At 25.7% G+C, this 9629-nt stretch overlaps 1 protein-coding gene across 1 annotated transcript in view; it reads right to left on the reverse strand.

Annotated features, from left to right (window-relative positions):
- The window catches only part of LOC117174665 (putative tRNA (cytidine(32)/guanosine(34)-2'-O)-methyltransferase), a 37110-nt gene that overhangs the window by 1426 nt on the left and 26055 nt on the right, over nt 1-9629 (reverse strand). The gene's annotated exons all lie outside the window — the stretch shown is intronic.

Genomic DNA, 9629 nt, shown 5'->3' on the forward strand with positions numbered 1-9629 from the left:
ATTTTAAATATGTGTGATATATGCTAGTTGTTTATTATATGTTCAATATTTAAATATTTAATATTTATATTGCAACCAAACCAATTCGCACTAGTGTACCGTTTACATATGCTGGGTTGGAGTGTACCGTTTGAGGGTTAAAATTAATTGAATTTGTCCTGCAACTTTTAGAAAATTTATAAATAACAATTGAACACTTATTATTTGTAAAAAAATGAGATTAATTTTAAGAGATATTTAGAAGTTTTATAAACATTCAAAAATAATTCAGAACTTGAAATGATTTCCAATAATTTAAACGAAGTGAGTGTACCAAGGAAATTCGGCTATTCGTACCGAAATTTCGGTGCAAATACCCACAACCTAATGTAAAACAAAATGTCGATTTTTGCAGATTTAAAACAAAAAATTCAGAAGCTTTTTAAGAATTCTGAAAGATTTTAAGAGATTTCGAAAATTGTCAAAAAAAACCCTAGAAGATTCTAAGGATTTTTTTTTTAATTTTCCGGATTTTCTAAAAAATTTTGGGAAAAATTCTATATTCATTTTAAAACGTTTAGAAGTTCTCAAAACAAAATTTAACCCACTTCGTTTTAATTACTTGATATCATTTCAGTTTTGAAATAAAATAATAAAAATCGTGACGTTAAACATGTTTAAGCTTTTCAAAATTTTAGGAATTCGAAGCTTTGTATGTCAAACGATTAAGTTTCAAACTGTTTACTTTTAAATATTTGACTTCAATTTACTCGTTTTAAATTAACAGTAAAATATTGCTAAATGTTAAATAATTATCCTTTTTCATAATGAAAAAATTTCAAATTAAATGGGTTAAGAATTTAATAATTTTGCTGAAACCATATTTTTAATTTAATAAACCCCTTTAATTACGAATATATTATTATTAGGTTATTTTTAAGTTGAAAATCCATTTTAAAAAGTATTTATTTATTTATATTTACAGTTGATAAAATAAAACTGTTTTCTATCAAAAATTATCAACTTCAAAGGCTTTCAATTTTTAATTGTTTAATTCTTCAAGACTGGAGTTTCAAGTCCTTTAAATTAAAAATAGACGCTTAAAAAGACAAATCTAAAATGGACAATTTTTCATGTAAACGACTTTCGAATTACGAATTGTAAACTTGATGATATCACAATTAAAAAATATATCAATTCGAAATAATTATTTTTTTCAACTGTTGAAATCGAACTTGAACGGATTTTTCTTCAATTGCCACTGTGACTGGGGAATTCACGAGAAAATGTGTTCTTAATCGAATAATGCTGTCGCATCTGGTTTTTATTAAATCACTGCGTACAACTTATTGCATCATTAGCTAAAAACTAAGTTGGTCCCTCATTCTCATGGAATTTCATACATGTGAGGGGACAATAACTAGTTTTTATTTTTGTGAACTATGAAGTAATTCTTTAATAATTTCCGAAAAAATATATTTTGCAACCTTAATGAGCACGAAATATTTTAACCATCCTGATCGATAAAGCCAATTTCGAAAAAATTTATTTTTTTAAATTTGTTTATAACTTTTGTAAAAAAATTTTTTTAGTCGTTAATTGGGGTAAATTGATCTTATAGGGGTAGCCACTTGCCCCCGCAATATGGATCATATCCGAGCAGGGGCAACCATACCATGCTTATCCTGCATATTTAGATCAAATTAATATGGGTACTTTATTACATCCATTTCAAACTATTTCAAATTGCTAACTATTCAAGTAAAATTATTGCATTTTCAACAATAAAGAAATTTTTTTAAACAAATAGTTGAATTTTCAGCCAAAAAGATTAATTTTTTACGTAAAAATGCGATTTTGCAAACAAAAAAAACATTAAACCTTTAAAGTGCATTGTGGGTATGTTTCACCCCAAGCAATTATCAAACTCAGAAACCATACTTAATTCGAAAAAAATTGAGTAAGTGTCGCCACCTAGCTTTAGTTGGAGGCACTAACTGTAAGTAAAGTACTTTAGCATACTGCGTCAAGCGTATCAAGTGTCAGTCTACTAGCAGCAGCTGCTGAAAAAGGAGATAAAAAATCTTGGGGTATTCAACACCCAGTGTGCACGTAGAGAGTGAAAAATTAATTTTGGGGCATTTTTTTTGAAATTGTATTGCTTTTTGTTTACTTTCTAACGTAAGTATATTATATGAAGTGAAATATATATTTTTTTCAATTATTTCATACTTTTTTTCTTTGTAGATGGCTTATAACTTACGGCAGCGCATCATGCGAGAGCATACTGTGGATGTGTTGAATAATATATAATTGTTAAAATACAGTTATATATGTCTCCTTTTTCAATTTCTTGTATTTCTATAGTATTACATGTCAAAGTTCCTCACTTTTTATTATAATAAAGCGATTTAAAAACAAAAAATCTGATTCATCAAATTCATCATATATCTTTTCTGAAAGCATCCATGTTGCAATCTTTTTATGAAAGTACACTATTTCAAAAGTTTAAGATACCTTAAACAATATCGGATAATTGTATTGTGCCAAAATACTCAATACGGGTTAAACAATACATGATTAAATACGCTGGGGTCTGATACACCCACGATGCACTTTACCGTGATTTTTACCATGTACGCACTTTGAGGGTTAAATCTCAACCAAATAGTTGAATTTTGAACGAAAACGTGAATTTTCAGCTAAAAATGGAATAGTTAAATTTTCAATGAAAAGATTTAATTCTTTATAAAAAATAGACAAATATCCAGGCGAAGTGATGAATTTTGCATTAAAATGATAAATTTTCAACTAGAATAGTTGAGTTTTAATTCAAAAAGATGAATTTTCAATAAAAGAGTTTAACGTTCAATCAATTAATTTTATTTTCAAGAAACAGATAAATTTCCAAATAGCAAAACATTGAATATTCAAGTTGAATACTTAAATTCTCAACCAAAAAATAGTTAAACATACTTTAGTTAAAATAATAGTTAAATTTTAAATAAAAAAAAATGAATTTTCAACCAAGAAGATTAATTTCTACAAGATAGTGGGATTTTGCAATAAAAGAGATGAATAATAGTTGAAGTTTGAACTAAAAAAGATCAGTTTTCAACCAAAACAGGAATATTTAAATTTTCATTTTAAAAAAATTAATTTTTCACAGAAAAAAACAAAACATTTTTCAACAAAAATGATAAATTATTAACTTGAAATTATGAAACATCAACTTTAAAAGATGAATTTTAATCCAAAAAGAAGAATGATTAACATAAGAGTTTAACTTTTAACCAAGTAGTTTCGCTTTCAACCAAACAAGTGAATTTTCAACTAAAATTATGAATATCTAATTGAAATATTTGAATTTTCGACAACAAAAAATTAATTTTTAAACAAAAAGATTAACTGTTCACAAGGAAAAAAAATATTCAAAGAAAATACATTTCTTTTTCAATGAAGTAGTTTAATTTACAACTAAAAAAGTTCAATTTCTTAAGCTGATGAATTTTTAACTAAAATTATGAAATATTCAATTGCAATAATTTTTTATATTTTTAGATTGAAAAAAAAAATAATTTAAAAAAAATTAGTAACATTTTAAAATAAAGTGCCATTTTCAGCCAAAAAAGATCACTTTTCACATAAAAATTGAATGGGTGAATTTTAAGTTGAAAAACATTAATGTTCAAAGAAAAAAATTGTCAACTAAAATGATGGAATATTCAACTAGCATAATTAAATTTTCAGTTAAAAAAATTAATTTGAAATTAAAAATAAAACGAAAATTCAACAAATGATTCAATTTTATATTGTAATTAAAAAAAAAAACTTCAGCACGCTCTCGAAAGAACTTCCTAACTTTAAAAAAAATCCCTGACTACTGTACTAGCCTATATGAATACAAAAATCATGTTCAAATTGAAAACTGAAAACAAAATCGATTGCAGACCACGGAAAAAAATTGAAAAAAAGAACATAAATATATTTTCAAACGCCATAAAAAATTATGAAAAAAAACTAAGAGTATCTTCCAGAATTTGAAAATGATCTATTTTACACAAGTAAAAAATGACTTTTCTAATCTAGCCTATACCTCAAACTTGAGCAATTTTTTTGTAAATTTATTAAAAATCCATTTAACTAATACTTACTTGATCAAGAAAACGTTAGAAACGAGAAAAATTCTCTTTTCGCATGCGCACAACAGCAGCGGGAAAATTCAAACTATTATGAAGTCCAAAATGGATTATTTTATTCGCTAGGATGGTCAATAGTTTTCCGATTTGAAGGGAGAAATAATTTCGAATAACTATTTTATTTCTGAGATCTGAGAACAAGAAAACAAGTATAAGTCTACAAATTTGGTTAAAAATTTGTTTTATTTTACAGGATTTTACAAAATATTAGGAAAAATTCAAGTTAGTTTAAAAAATATTCAGGACTACTCAAAACTTCCAAATATCTTTAAAAATTATTCGCGCTTTTCCTAAATATTTTTCTAATTCTGAAAATTTTTAAAAATCTTCTTTAAATATTTTAGATTATTTTTTGACTGATAAAAGTGTTTGATTTGCTTTATGAATCAAATATTAAAATCAATTGAAAACTCAATTCGGAATCTTGTAAAGTATCCGAAAATCTTTAAAATTCTTTAAAATATTTGAAAATGCCTTGCAATATTTGAAATTCTTTGAACTTCTACGAAATTGCTCAATTCTTATGAATAAATTCTTTGAAATAAGGTAAAATATTATAAAATATTGTGAATGCAATTAAAACTGCATGGAAATCCTTGAAAATACATTAAAATCTTTTAAAATCTCTCGAAATCCCTTGAAATTTTTTAAAGCGCTAGAAAATTCCTTGGCGAAAAAAAAACGTTTCAAATCCTTTGAAATCTCTAAGAACTTCGTAAAGCTCTTGAAAGTTCCTTTGAAATTTAAAAAATATCAAAATATCCTTAAAATCACTTTATATCCTATCAAAAGATTGAAATACATAAAAAATCCATTGAAATATTTTACAGTATTCCAAAATCATTTGAATTCTTGAAAATCGTTTAAAAATTATTTGAATTCCTTAGAATTTTTTAAAATACCCAAAAATCTTTCAAATCCGTTGAAATCTTTCAAAACAGCCGAAATCTTTTGAAATCTCTTGATACTTTTGAAAGCTCTTGGAAATTTCTTGGATAATTTTCAAAGTTTAAACATACCGTAAATTTGGTTGAACCTTTGGAACACATTCAAATTATTGAAATTTATTCAAAATACCTTGGAATCTTTTTTAATATATTTGAAGATTTCGGACCCTTTCATATCTTTTGAAATCTGTTAAGATTTTATCACGGTCTCAAAAATTCTTCGGAATCATTGAAAATACCCTAAAATCTTTAAAATAATTTGAAATCTTTCAAAATCGCTTGAAATTTTTTTTAAAGCTCTGGAAAACTCTTTGGAATTATTGAAAACTCAACAATCTTTCAAATCCCTTTAAAATCTTTTGAAATCTCCTCAAATCTTTTGAAATCCATTGAAAACCTTTTAAGGCTCCTGAAATTTCTTGAAATTTTTAAAAATACCCAAAAATTTTTCAAATCCTCTCAAATCTTTAGAAATTTTTTGACGCGTTTTTAAACTCCTTAAAACTTTTTAATGCTCAAAATTATTCAAATTTCTTAGAATTTTTAAAAATACTCTCAATTTTTTCAAATTTTTAAAATCTCTGAAAATCCTGTTTAATTCCGTGAAGCTTTTTAAAGCTCTTAAAAATTCCTGGAAAGTATATAAAATACCCTAAAAGCTTACATATCCGTTGAAATCTTTTGAAATCCCTAAACACTTTTGCAAGCTCTTAGAAATTCCTTGGAAATTTTTTAAAGTTGAAACATACCCTTAATTTTTGTCAACCTTTGGAAAACATTCAAATGATTGAAATTTATTAAAAATACCTTTAACTCTTGAAATATATTTGAATATTTCAAATCCTTTGAAATCTTTTGAAATCCCTTGAAATTTTGTTACGGTCTTAAAAATTCTTTGGAAATAATTTTAAATGTTTCGAAATCCCATGCAAATTTTTTAAAGCTCTTAAAAATTCCTGGAAAGTATTTAAAGTACCCTAAAATATTACAAATCCGATAAAATCTTTTGAAATCCCTTAACACTTTGGAAAGCTCTTAGGAATTCCTTCGATATTTTTTAAAGTTAAAACATACCCTTCATTTACATTAACCTTTGGAAAACATTCAAATTATTGAAATCTATTAAAAATACTTTCGACTCTTAAAATATATTTAAATATTTCAAATCCTTTGAAATATTTTGAAATCCCTTGAAATATTTTTAACGCTCTTAAAAATTCTTTGGAATTATTTAAAATACCCTAAAATCTTACAAATCATTTGAAATCCATTGAAAGTTTTTAAGGCTCCTGAAAAATTCTTGGAACTTTTAAAACTACCCACAAGTTTTTCAAATCACCCGAAATATCTTGACACCTTTTTAAATTCCTTTAAAAATTTTAAAGCTTTTAAAAAGTTCCTTGCAATTATTTTAAAAACCATAAAACCTTCCAAATCCCCTGAAATCTGAAAATCCCTTGAAACTTTTTGGAGTTCTTTCAAATTCGTCGAAATATGTTGAAATCCATTGAAACTTTTCAAATATTGTACAAAATTCCTTGGAATTATTAAAAATACCGTAAAAGCTCTCAAACCCTTTGAAATCTTTCAAAATCTCTTGAAATATTTTTAAATTCCTTGGAATTATTAAAGATGATAAATATTTTTAAATAATAAATGTTAAATCCTTTGAAATGTTTTAAAGCTCTTGCTTGAAACAGGCCTGAATTTAATAGTGATTTTCTCATGCCTTGGTTCACTGAAATTAAAGGGAATAAAATGATCATTTAAATAATTAACTACAATTGCCACCAATAGTAAATTATTAAAACTAAAGCGTTACATTATAAGCAAATACAGGGTGACCGTTTTAATCGACGAAACAAATTCCCGGTTTTTTTCCGGTTCGCAAACATTTTTCACGGTCAATCAAATTAAAAAAATGTAACACTAAAATTAAAAAATTGTCCACATGAAGTAATAAAAACTTAGCTGCATATGAAAGCACTTAAAACGGAAATGTTAAATTTTGAACTTTTAAAATTTAAATTTAAAAGTTTTTAATTAAAAAATGTTGTATTCCAATGCTCAATAATTTAAGTGTATGAAAGTAAAGGTATTAACATTTTTCAATATAAAACAATATAAATCCACGTTATTTTCCATGCTCTAAATTAAAAAATCAATCAATGAACTTTAAAATTTTCAAAATTATATAATTTTACGGAATTTTAAGAGATTATTTAAAAAGTTTATCAAAGATTAAAACAAAATTTTCAAAAATGATTCTAGAAGATTTTTAAAAAACTTTCTACAATTTGCATGCTAATTTTTAATATTTTTAAAACTTCTAAATATCTCTTAAAATTACTCTAATTTTTTCTACAAATGTTCATTTGTAAATTATACATCAAAAATTTTTAATTTCACTTAGAAATTGAGTATTTTTCGAAATTTTAACGATTCTAGGTTTTCTTAGTCAAACAATTCAGTTGAAGATTTTTTACTTTTAAATATCTGGTTTCAATTTACTTGTCTTAAATAAAAATTCTAATATTGCTAAATATTCAATAATGAATCTTTTTTTTTTTAATTAAAAATTTTAAATTGAACGTGTTAAAAATTGAATATTTTAGACTAAATTAATATTTGAAATTTAATAAAATCCTTCAATTAAGAATATATTATTATGAAGTTATTTTTAAGTTGAAAATATTTTATAAACTTTCAGACACATTTTCACATTCGTTTAATGACTAAGACTTTCAAATTGAAACCGTTTAAGTTTTGACGTTCAAATTTGTAAATTCTTAAATTTTGAACTGATTTAAAATCGTTTTGTCAATTCGTTTTTGTTCACTTTTTATTACTTAAAGTAGAGATAAATTAAAAAAATGTATTTATTTATTAAACTAAAATTTTTTTATCCCAAATTTTTAACATCAAAGGCTTTTATTTTTTATTTGTTCAAGTCTTTAAGAAAGCATTTAAAAATTCTTTAAATTAAAAATATAAGCTTAAAAATAGAAATTTTAAATGGAAAAATTTTGAATGGAAAATTTTTAAAGTAAAAAAATGTTGAATTACGCATTGTAAGCTAAATAATAGCATAATTTAAATTATGCTAATTACAAATTTGCAAAATTCCCGGTTAAAACAAAATTCTCTGTCATTTCCCGGCCCAGTGGCTGCCCTGAAATATTGCTTAAAACCGTTAAAAATGAAACAATTAAATTTTCGATAATTCAAAAAGAAAATGTATAATGTTAACTATTCATAAATCGAAATTTTAAAGAAACCACGTTAAAAATTGTTTATTTTAAAATAATTATTTCGAAATTTGAGATACTAAAATTTAATAATTTTTTAGTTGTGCAGTCAACAGTGACCGATTTTTAAATTACGGGGGTAAAGATATTATAAGCCTACTATCGGCGAGAAAAAAAAATGCTAGCGCAACAAAAATACGGTCATTTAAAAGCTGAAAGTATTCTACGTTAATGAGCTTGAAGACGTTTATGTAAAAAAATTTTTGTGCTTAGCAGACTAAAAAATGTAAAAAAAAAAGTAAGAATTTTTGGGTACATTTAAGAACAGTCAAGTTTAGAGCATTATTTCTTATACAAGGGGCGATAGAAAAAATTTGAAAAAATTCATGAGTATGAGGAAAAGTGTTGTGAACCAGTTGCAATTCAGAAATGTAAAAAATAATAAAAATTGTTGCTTAAAAGTACAAAAATGTGCAACTATATTATCTTCAGTTCTAATACGCAGATATTAAAGCGACTCACACTGCAAACTATAATTGATAGGCTCTGTATTTATTTTCAATCACCCGGAAGGATGTGTTAGTCTTCTTTTTTGTGAAAATCGCGATATTTTCAGACATTTTTTTTGTTGGGAAACAAGTGACAGAAGGCAGGGGGGAGGGGGCCTTTTTTTGTTTTACTGCCGACCGCTGGTGCCATTCTTCGGCCCCTAGTTCTGAATGCTTGAATGGCACCTGGCCACGGGTCAAAGAAAGGCACCAGCGGTCAGCAGTAGAAACAAACGCGAGCCCCCCCCCCTGCTTTCTGTCACTTGTTTTCCAACAAAAAATGTCTAAAAATATCGCTTTTTTCACAAAAAATAAGACTAACACATCCTTACGGGCAATTGACGTCTTCAAGCCCATTAACGTAGAACACTTTTAGCTTTTAAGGGCATGTGACACAGCTAAATACCTATATTACCGACCACAGTTTTTCAGTTCACTGAATGTTTTTTTGAACCTAAGAACTTTTTTTGTAACTAAAATATCGAGCTGAAACTTCGGGAAATGTATTAGAGTGCAATAAAGTACGTTTAGGTACTGCATTTTGGTAGAAACTTCACTGAAAATTATTTCATCTTTTTTGTGAACCTCAACATTTTTTGAGCGTTTGAACTTTTTTTATAAATAAAATATCGGTCTCAAACTTTGAGAAATGCAAGAGCCGAAAGAAAACTACGTTTAAGTACAAAGCTTAATAATAAAAGATGTAAA

The sequence above is a fragment of the Belonocnema kinseyi genome, chromosome 6 (assembly GCF_010883055.1).
Source record: "Belonocnema kinseyi isolate 2016_QV_RU_SX_M_011 chromosome 6, B_treatae_v1, whole genome shotgun sequence".
Taxonomy (NCBI): domain Eukaryota; kingdom Metazoa; phylum Arthropoda; class Insecta; order Hymenoptera; family Cynipidae; genus Belonocnema; species Belonocnema kinseyi.